The sequence below is a fragment of the Corvus brachyrhynchos genome, unplaced genomic scaffold, assembly GCF_000691975.1.
Source record: "Corvus brachyrhynchos isolate BGI_N302 unplaced genomic scaffold, ASM69197v1 scaffold283, whole genome shotgun sequence".
Lineage (NCBI taxonomy): Eukaryota > Metazoa > Chordata > Aves > Passeriformes > Corvidae > Corvus > Corvus brachyrhynchos.
In genome coordinates this window covers 163,056-172,328 of record NW_008237409.1, presented here as the reverse complement: position 1 = coordinate 172,328, position 9,273 = coordinate 163,056, and the positions used below count along the sequence as shown (strand labels likewise).

General features: G+C 43.8%; 3 long non-coding RNA genes across 3 annotated transcripts; 1 reads left to right on the top strand and 2 right to left on the bottom strand.

Annotated features, from left to right (window-relative positions):
- Nucleotides 1-6: 6 nt before the first annotated feature.
- Nucleotides 7-3,436, bottom strand: LOC108445891. Its single transcript, XR_001860912.1, has 4 exons — nucleotides 2,843-3,436; nucleotides 2,189-2,431; nucleotides 1,677-1,744; nucleotides 7-1,021 (listed from the first exon to the last, which is right to left on the bottom strand). It is a non-coding gene; the product is annotated as an uncharacterized LOC108445891 (long non-coding RNA).
- A 994-nt stretch (nucleotides 3,437-4,430) lies between these two features.
- On the top strand, nucleotides 4,431-9,141 carry LOC108445890. Its single transcript, XR_001860911.1, has 3 exons — nucleotides 4,431-4,834; nucleotides 8,197-8,297; nucleotides 8,961-9,141. It is a non-coding gene; the product is annotated as an uncharacterized LOC108445890 (long non-coding RNA).
- Nucleotides 8,023-9,004, bottom strand: LOC108445892. The gene is made up of 2 exons (XR_001860913.1): nucleotides 8,909-9,004; nucleotides 8,023-8,783 (listed from the first exon to the last, which is right to left on the bottom strand). It is a non-coding gene; the product is annotated as an uncharacterized LOC108445892 (long non-coding RNA).
- Nucleotides 9,142-9,273: the final 132 nt, after the last annotated feature.

Genomic DNA, 9,273 nt, shown 5'->3' with positions numbered 1-9,273 from the left:
AGCCACACGGTGCCCGTGCCACCACCAGCCACACGGTGCCACCGTCAGCCACACGGTGCCACCATCAGCCACACGGTGCCGCCGCAGTACCGAGCACCGAACACCCTGCGAGCCTTCGCGGAGGAAATACTTCTTCAATAGTCCAGGCCTTCCCACCCCTCCAGAGGGAAAGGCTGGAAGGCTAAAGCCGGCCCTGTGATCTGAGGTAGTTTTGTGGCTCTTTCCAGATACAGTAACTTTGGTCCCGGTGTTGCACTACGGAGTGTGACCCCGTTTGCTCTCACAATAACCTGTGACAGAGCACAAAGACAGTCTGCAGTGGTCTTGGGGTAACAGGGCTGGTGTGTGCACCATCCCCTTACCTGCCTGTTCCTGCCCATTTGCTGTCCCATGAGCATCCATTTTCCTGCCATTGGACTCTATCAGTTTCCACTTGTATTTCAGGAGACGAATGCCCTCAGTTATCCCAGGATCTGTCTGTCATCTCCTGAGATGAAGATGTTTGTGCTGGTCCTGGGTTCAGTGGCTCACTGAAGTGATGGAGAGCAGGATTTAATGTTTTCTACTTTCACTGGGCCATGACCTGATAAACACAAAGTTCTCAACTATCAGTGAGTACAAGAGGAATTGGTGGCACTCAACATGACAAGCTATTCTGAATTCCTTATTTCCTTCTCTTCCCCAGAACAAGTATTTTAAAATAAACTGCTCTCCCTGCTGAAGCGGGTGGGAAAATTACATTCCTAAAGCAAGCTTACACAGAAATATTTGAAATTATGACAGCTGTTGAGCCCCCATCACTTTTACAGTTTTCTGGTGAAACCTTTAAATGCTTCTCTTGATAAGGAATAAAAAATCCAAGTCAGTCTTTGTTCTTAATCTAGAGTAGCAAGTTTACACTTTTATTTGCTGATAAAGCTATCATACTTTCAGTGCCTTTTCCTAAAGATGAGCTGAAGCTTCAATCTGGAGACGTGCCTCTATTTCCAGACTTAGTCACGAATGCTGTAGGAACAGTCTTCTGAAAACAAAGACCAGTTATGAGTGGTTTTAAAGTTTCAGGTTTACAGCCTTCCTATGTCATCACTCAGTTGAACAATATATAAAAACTCACAATGCAGTTCAAATAATCCATGTTATTACCATGTATTCACTTTCATTTCAAGACCAGAGTCCTGTAATTCAAAACTAGACATACCCCCTATTTCTCACTTTGGTGCTTTTTCTCTTTAATTCACCCAGAAAGAAAAGCTTTACAGGGAGAAGTAATACATCATTTACTGAACAAAGTGGAAAAAGGACAGATTGAGAACAACAGCTTTCAGTTTCACTTAATTAAACTGGACCAAGAGGAAATGATTCTGCCAGGATCTGAAAATGGTCTCTGCTGCAGTAGGGACAGTACTGCACTGTGCAGAGTAGATTGTTTTGTGAGGCACAAGACATATTAGTCTGAGTCAGGAGAGTGAAAACAGACTGGCTCTGCAGCAATGCTTCTTTAGTGCAATCTCATGGGAACACCCTGTGCGTTGGAATCTAAAGAGCTTTGTGATACTCTGAGTATTAGCTTTACAAGATGCACTTCCTCTGCAAAATATCCCATTGTTCCAGTTAACTCAGTCTAGAATCATCCTGAATGAGGAAATCTATTCTAAATTTCTGAAATTCTGCAGTACCTTTTTCCCTGTGGCTTGATTTTTTTCATCCTAGCATTTTGCAAAGTTGTCCAATGCAGACATTTGATCTAGAAAAATAAGTAACAGTCATGTCAGAGGAGAATTTAACATTATATTCAACAAGCCATCATATTCAGTAGGGAGGCAACTGGATATAATCTTACTATTTGCTTAGCAGGAACAACATGAGCCTTCAGCAAATAAGTACAGTTGCTGAAGACTTTCCAGGATTTGAGCTTAAAATTAATTACTTCAGTCATGGTTATTACTTTCCTAAAACTGAAGCAGACTATAAGCAATGGATCTTGTTTGTGTGGATGTGAGCATAAATAGTCTATGGGATTAACAAATTCCACACTTTACAGACAAGAGTGTACCTGTGGCCAACAGTTCAAGAAGCTTTGGAATACAGAGATGGGCACTGGGATCCTGGGCACTGGGGACATCAGCAGTGATTGTGTAAGTATGGCCCTTTGCAGGTAGGAAGCCAAGTCCAGCGTGTCACTTCTCACCTCATGTTTCTGAAGGGTTGGAAGTGGCAGCAGAATGTTGCAAGAGTCACAGGTCACCAGCATATCAAAAAAAATTAGTGTCTTTAAGAGCTTGAGGTGGAGTGTAGTCTCTTCTGGGAGAGGGAAAGCTAATCATCTTTCTTTTGTATAGTTTGTCCAATGGCCTTGCTACTATTCAAGACACATCAAGTTCTGCAATCCTCATGGCCCCTTTCAGCCATCTATGAGAGATGGCCAATTACCCTGAACAAAGAAATGAATGTTTTATCACTTAGTTGCAAACATAGCAACAGAAAGAACCATCAGTCATGGGTGGAAATTGAGGCAGCTGCTGGGTTTGGCATGGTCCATGCACTGACTCCTCTCTCTGCCAGATACTGCAAAATTGCCCACAGTGGTATTCTGAAAAGAGAGAACATGCAGCAGGGGAGAAGGATGTGAAAGAAACCTCTGCACAGCAAAGTAGCAAGAGAGCAGCAACTTGGAAATTTGAGATGCATACAAAGTATTTTTCTTTCCTACTCAATGGCTAGTGTACTCCTGATGTGTGGTTCTTCCTCTGCTCCCTCTCTTACAGGAGACCCGGATAACACTAAGGAAAATCCTAGGAACTCTTGAAATCCCCCTCACTTCGTAGGAGTGAAGATCTCTTACCAATTTTTGCAGGACTTGCTCTCTCCTGACATTTTTCTTTTTATTCTGCTGGATATCCTTTCTTCTAAGAGCAGAGAGGGAAAAAACCCAAAAACTGAAAGGCTGTGTTGCAGTAACTCCACCCCAAACAGCTGTTAGCCAAAAAATTCTTTAAAGGAGAAACAGCAGCATTGCCAGAGAAGTATTGGGGTTTGGTTTTCAGTGTGAGTTCCACACACAGATTAGTTCGCTAGTCCTTAGAGAAACTCTGGGGCCTCAGTTTGCTTCTTTCCCATGTAAGTTTGATTTACATTAGCTGGTTCAGTAGATGGCAGGGTTCCTCCACCCCGCTGGTGCTGGTCTGGCTGGCCTCTGCCCCCAGCATCCAGGCATGCTCTGGCCCAGAGTTGAGGGAGCCTGTGGCACCCTGAGGAGGGAGGCACGACATGAGGTCCCTCCCAGGCTGCAGGGCCTCAGGGCTGGCTTGTGGTGAGTAGGAGGGCAGGGGCATGCTGCTATCCGCTTCGCCTCTTGAGGGCTGGTCATGGTAGTATTTGGCCCCACAAACCCATCTTGGCCTCCCTGGGGCAATGCTGTTTCCCTTGGAAAAAAGCAGCCAGCTCATGGGAGGTGTTTTCCCTCCATCACCACAGGGGAGAAAACCCATCATTGGTCCCCAGCCTCTCCTCCCCAAGTGCACAGCATGGGCTGCTCAGCCATGCCCCAGCAGATGCCCAGGCCTCACTGATTCCCCAGTTTCCCTTGGACCCAGGGTATCCAAATATGTGCCAGGTGAAATCTCTAACCTGCATTAGCCAGCACTGCCTTTCCTCCCTGGGGACACCTTGCTGTGGTTGGGATGGACCAACAGCACGAAGGCCCCAGGAACAGCACGTCCTGTCTCTTGCTGGACCTCAGCAATACATTTTTACATAGGAAACTTCAGAAGAAATATAAGTTAAAGAGAAAAATGAACAGAACTTCATGTTTTCAATGCCTTTTGGAAGGAAGGTCAAGCATTTGTGTACCTGCTGCTACAACTGATCCCTTATAGCTATATGATGTAAGCAGTGTCTTTGATGTGACAGACCCTACCCAGTGTGGAACAATGGGATACAGGAGATACAGAAAATACTAATTGACCTTCTTCGTCTGTCAGGTAGGGGCACTAATATTAATTCTTCCACCTTGCAGGAGTATCAGAAATAATTATTCACTAGACTTTGCACAATGTATCATAATGCCATAGACAACAGCTGCCACAGATGTTTCTCAGAAATTGGTGTGGTTCATTTCCCATCTAAACAAGCCCCTTCTGTCCCCCATTTTTCTCTGGGAAAAATGAAGGAAGAAGAAAAAGGAAGCGCAATAAGCCATTATTTAAATCTGGGAATAATGAATGTTTATCTGGATTTTGTAACACAAATTATGTAATGAAGCAGAGAAAAGGCTTTTGAACAAATATGTTAATGAGATGGCAGCTAAGGGAGAGGTTACAGAGCTGCCAATTCTGAATCAAATTTTTAACATGATTTTCTTTTGGATCTTTTTTCTTTTGTAGTTGTTAGCCTGCACAGCATTTGAATGGGCTTTAGGGCACTAACTATATGGGAAACACCAGTTCTAGGTCTAGAAAGACTGATCAGCGACATACACTGCCTGAGAAAACCCCACTGACTCAAAATTCATAATGAGGGCTTTTATGTAGAAAGTTGTTGGGCACAGGGATTGTGCCGAAAGGACTGTTCGTTCAGAGTCTCAAGAGCTTTTCTTGGAAAAATATCAGATACTCCACTGGGAACTTAGTTGAAAGCTACTCCTGAAGCAGCACAGTGGACTGGCAGTAGCTGGGAAGTACCGATTGGAGGGAAAATGGAGAGCAATGAAAGAGTGGTTTTCTCTGAATGCTGGTAATAACTCTTTCTATTTAAATTCAGTGTAAACCTTCCAGTGCATAAAATTACCATACAAGACCTCTTCTAGGCATCTTTTTAAGGCAAGAATCACGTAGAGGTAAGTTCTGAGCTGGTTATTTTTTAAATGTGATTTTCAAACGCCTAAGTAGAAAACATTCTTTTTCTGCTAAGTCCTAGAATGACTCAGGGTCAGTTGTTTTAATTTTTGTTTCTCAGTGTCAAATATGATACATCTTACAATCCTGGTTTAATTTTATTTTGTTAAAACTTTTGTACCTCTGGCTGTTGCATGGAGCCTGCAACATGAAAGAACTTTAAAAAGAATGTGAGGAGTTTTTGTCTCGAGAGAGAGTAGCAGTTATCTAGGTCAAATGGACTGCTTTAGAACAAGCAAACTGTACTTGTGCGCTTGGGCAGCATTTGAATTAGAAGCAGAAAATATGTCTATCTGTAATTAAATGAACCAGCTGCTGCCTGTAAAGTCACCTTTTTACAGACCATTCCTATCCACCAATAACTGGAGTAAGTGGGAGGATTGCCTTGTAGAGAGTGCAATTTATCAGAAAAGCAGCTTCTCGGGAATGAACTAAACTATAACAAAATCTTTATTTTTCAATTTTTCCACCTGGACTGACCCTGGAATTCCTACTTTCTAAGTGGGATTGATTTCCAGTCCCTTTCTCTACCAGACAATATAGGTCAGCCTTTCTTAACTGGTCTTCAGCAGTGTCCCACTTCTGACTGCAACTCTTGGCCATGGTTCACATCATTGCCTCTGGTATCTGAAGTATAAAAGAAAAGATTGCAAGACTCTGCATGTGGTTTGACAATGCTGTCAAGCTCATCTTGGCATTTGCTGTCTTGAAAGATGCGGCTGTTCCTGTCACAGCTGTTCCTTGCCCAGCCAGAACTGGCCCAGGCTCTTGAGCTGGCTCTGGTGCTCACTGAACACTTCATTGAACCTATTCAGCTCACTAACAGCAGAAAAATGCTCTGCTTTCTTTGTCAAGTTAAATCAAATGAGCCCCAGAGCCACCAGCTGAGAAAATGTCGCAAAGGCCAGGGAAGGTTAGTGGCGGTGAGCCACAAGATGGGCTTGGCTCTGTTACTCAAACCCTTGATTCTTGACATGCTTCAAAATACCTGTGTTTATTAGGGCAGCAGAACAGCAAATGGGAGAAGTGGTATCTTGCAGCCAGAAGGGTTTTCAGGTACAAGAGACCTGATTCAGCTCCTGGTTCCACCTCATGTCGCCACCCGTGCCTAAGCCTCTTTGTAATACAAAAATTTGAATTCCTTTGAAAACTGATTTGAAACTTACTACCAAGAAGAACAAGAACAGCACATTATTCAAATTTGGCCCAAAGGATGCTACAATCTTCTGCTTCTAAATGATGTCTGCAATCAAAAGTTAATTTTACCCACTGCCTTTAAAGCAGTATTTAAAACCATTGCTCTCTACTATGTTCAGAGCCGTACTGACTGGAGGAAAGGATTCCTTTTTCTTGAAGGTTTGCAATTAGTGCTCAATTAGCATGAGCCAAATTTCAGGCTGTGGGAGGTTTTTGTTTGAATGCTCTTTGGACCACCTAAAATTCCTCCTGAATGTTTTGGAAGTGCTTAGGCTCTCTGCAGCTCCCTCTACCCAGCTGTCAAACCAGTTCTGTAAAGCAAGCAGCCAAAACTTTGTCTGTCCTCTCCTTGGCACAGTGAAGAGGAAGCTCATCGTCAAATGCTACGAAAGAGCTGCCACTCCTGTAGCACCCTCACGTCCAGACAGTGCCAAATGCACCTTTGTCGGAAGCGTAAGGGCGATGGAGAACAGCTGCAATATTTGCCAAATGGAACATGTTCCTCTGTGTTTCTCTGTGCTGATCGCTTAGAGCTGTGCTGAGTCTCAGCCTGTACTGTAAATTCCTCTTTTCCCCACCTTGATTATGCATTGCACAACTTTCCCACCTGTTTATCTGAATGTAGGCATCTTCTCTCGTCCTCTCTCAGTATTCTTTTTTTTGCCAATGTTGTTGCAGCTTGCCATAATACACGATGACGTACTTCTAACATCTGTATTCAGTCAACTTCTCACCCTCCTGGTCCTTACAATAGAACATGAATTGACACATGCAAACCTTCTGTGGTTTATAAAGTAGTGATGAAGTGTGCAGTGGCAGGATGGCTTGAACAAGGTAACAAGGTCAGAATTTACCTTTCAAGTTGACAGGTTCAGTTCAGTACAGGACTTTGGCTTTGCTGCTCTCCCTCAGCCAGCTGCTTTGCTTGATTTTCGCTGAATTCCTAGCAGACTTCCACAGGAACTGTAGTTGGCACTAATTTGATTTCTTCTCAGCAGTCAGCCCTGACATTGTTCATGAACAAATATTCCACATGCACTCCAACAAACCTGCTCTCCTCCTGAAGTAAACCTCTAAAAAAGGAGCCTACTTTAGCAAAAGAAGTAAAGAAGTAAAAGTTGCACATTTCCATGGTCCCGCTTCAGATTTCTCCCCACTGCTGCTTTAATCAAAGTCCTGGGAATGCCTTAAATTTAAAGTTTCTAAAGGCAGCTTATCAGTGCTGGTCTTGATTCATGAAAAGATTACAGTGTCCTAGTGTAGGACCAGTGTCTCAGATAAAAAGATGCTCAAATAAAGGAAATCTAGGCATGCTTTCTTTCAAATCTGCACTCAATGTTTTTCCTAGATATCTCTCACTTTTCAACCAAGCAGCTCTGCCAGAAGCAGTATGAAGTGGGTATTTATCTCTAAGGGTCAGGAACTTACTGGTCTTGACTGACACCTCCCTGTTTCCCTCCTTTTCTCCTTCCTTTTTGCTCTGTAATCTCTTGGGAGGCCTGCACCATCTTCTCATCCCTGTCCAAAGTCAGCTGATCCTAAGAAACCTAGGGAACATTGTGTTTCTCGCATGCCTCTCCCTCTCCTCCCAAGGTACACCCTTTGCTGGTCCAATGCTACATAAGCAGCAGCAGACAGTATCCACTACCTTTCAATCTGGTTCTCTATTATTCAGGTGCTGGTTCTTTTCTATGAGTCTTTCTTTCTCTGTTTTGTTCCATACTGTTGAATGGACTTTGCATGGCACACTGAAGGCAAGTTTGCAATAATTCCACACAATAAAGGAATACTGATTCCCTTTTCTATATTGACAAAAAAAGGACGGAGGCATGAATTAGCTAATTGAATTGCCCGTGGAGTCCTGTGTCTCACCCCCAGGCACAGCAAGCAAGTCTCCTTTCACAAGATTAGTCCATCCAAAGGTATCAACACATTTGTTGTCTTCCTCTTTATTTTCTTTTTTCTTCACTGCATCTTATTGAAACAAGAAAACAACAAATCATATTTGCACTGGTCTATCAGAGTTAACCTTAGAACAACTCCATTAGAGTTAACTGTTTGCATTTTCTTATTTAAGTGCTTGTAGTCCTTTTTCTTTTTTGACTAGGAACCATTTTTTCGTTGGAGATAGGCCACAGGAATGCAAGTTTTGGCCGATTCCCCACTTTCTTCTAGACTTTGCACTGGTGTGAAGTTTCCTCTGTGTTGGTAAGTTACCCAGAGGGACTGCTCCGAAAGGTTTGAAGATTTGGAATCTGTCCAGATCCGGTTGGCTACTGTTTTTCTTAGTGGGCATTCACTGCTTTTATAAATGAAAAGTAACATTGGAGTGTCTTGTTTTGAACTTCTGTCACTCAAGTTCCTCTGGTCAGCAGAGGATAAAGAGTGCAAGCTGTAGTCAGAGCTCCCTCATTACTTGCTGTGGAATCTGAAATTCTTTATTTCTGTGAGTAACTGCTTGGTAAGACTGTATTAAGAGACTGCAGGATCAAATTGTTGAGATATGATTTCTGCTGACTTCATTTCAGGTGGCTGTTGCCATCCCAGAAGCAAAACCTAAAATATCAACAATTTGTTTGTCCCCTGTCTAGTTTCCGGTCCCTCTGGTTGTTCCTTTCTGCCCTCTCAGTAGTGCTGGCCACTGTCAGTAGGATCATCCTTTTGGATTCCAAGGCTGCGCTGTAGATGAAGCCACTGAATTCAACAACATTAAAAATAACCTTTCAAGTTAACCTTCCTGGGTTATTTTTAACCCAGATCCAGAGGCACAATGCCTCTCAAAATAATAGCAAAACACAGCCATGCATGCCTGCACAGACCTCTGTTTTGGGGAGACCCCCACTGTGGTTTTCACTCTCCATTTCCCTGAAGGAGCCCAGTCCTTCCCCACCACTCTGTGAATGAGCGAGGGACGATCCTCCCTTGGCGTCACCAGCACCTCCCGAAAGTCCAGCTCCCGAAAGGGGCCGTGTCAGCACCTCGGTCCCTGCACGCGATGCGCTCTGTGAGAATCTCTGATTGCTGGCACCTTTCTGTGGGCTCTGCGAGCAGGGAGAACGTTCTCAAAACATTCTCCCGACTGGTGTGATAGCTGATACACGGCCATTGAGCAAACTTCCCTGGCATGGAGGGGCTGCAGAAGCCCCGCACGAAGGTGGCCGCAAGGGAGGGAGTGCGGGACCGG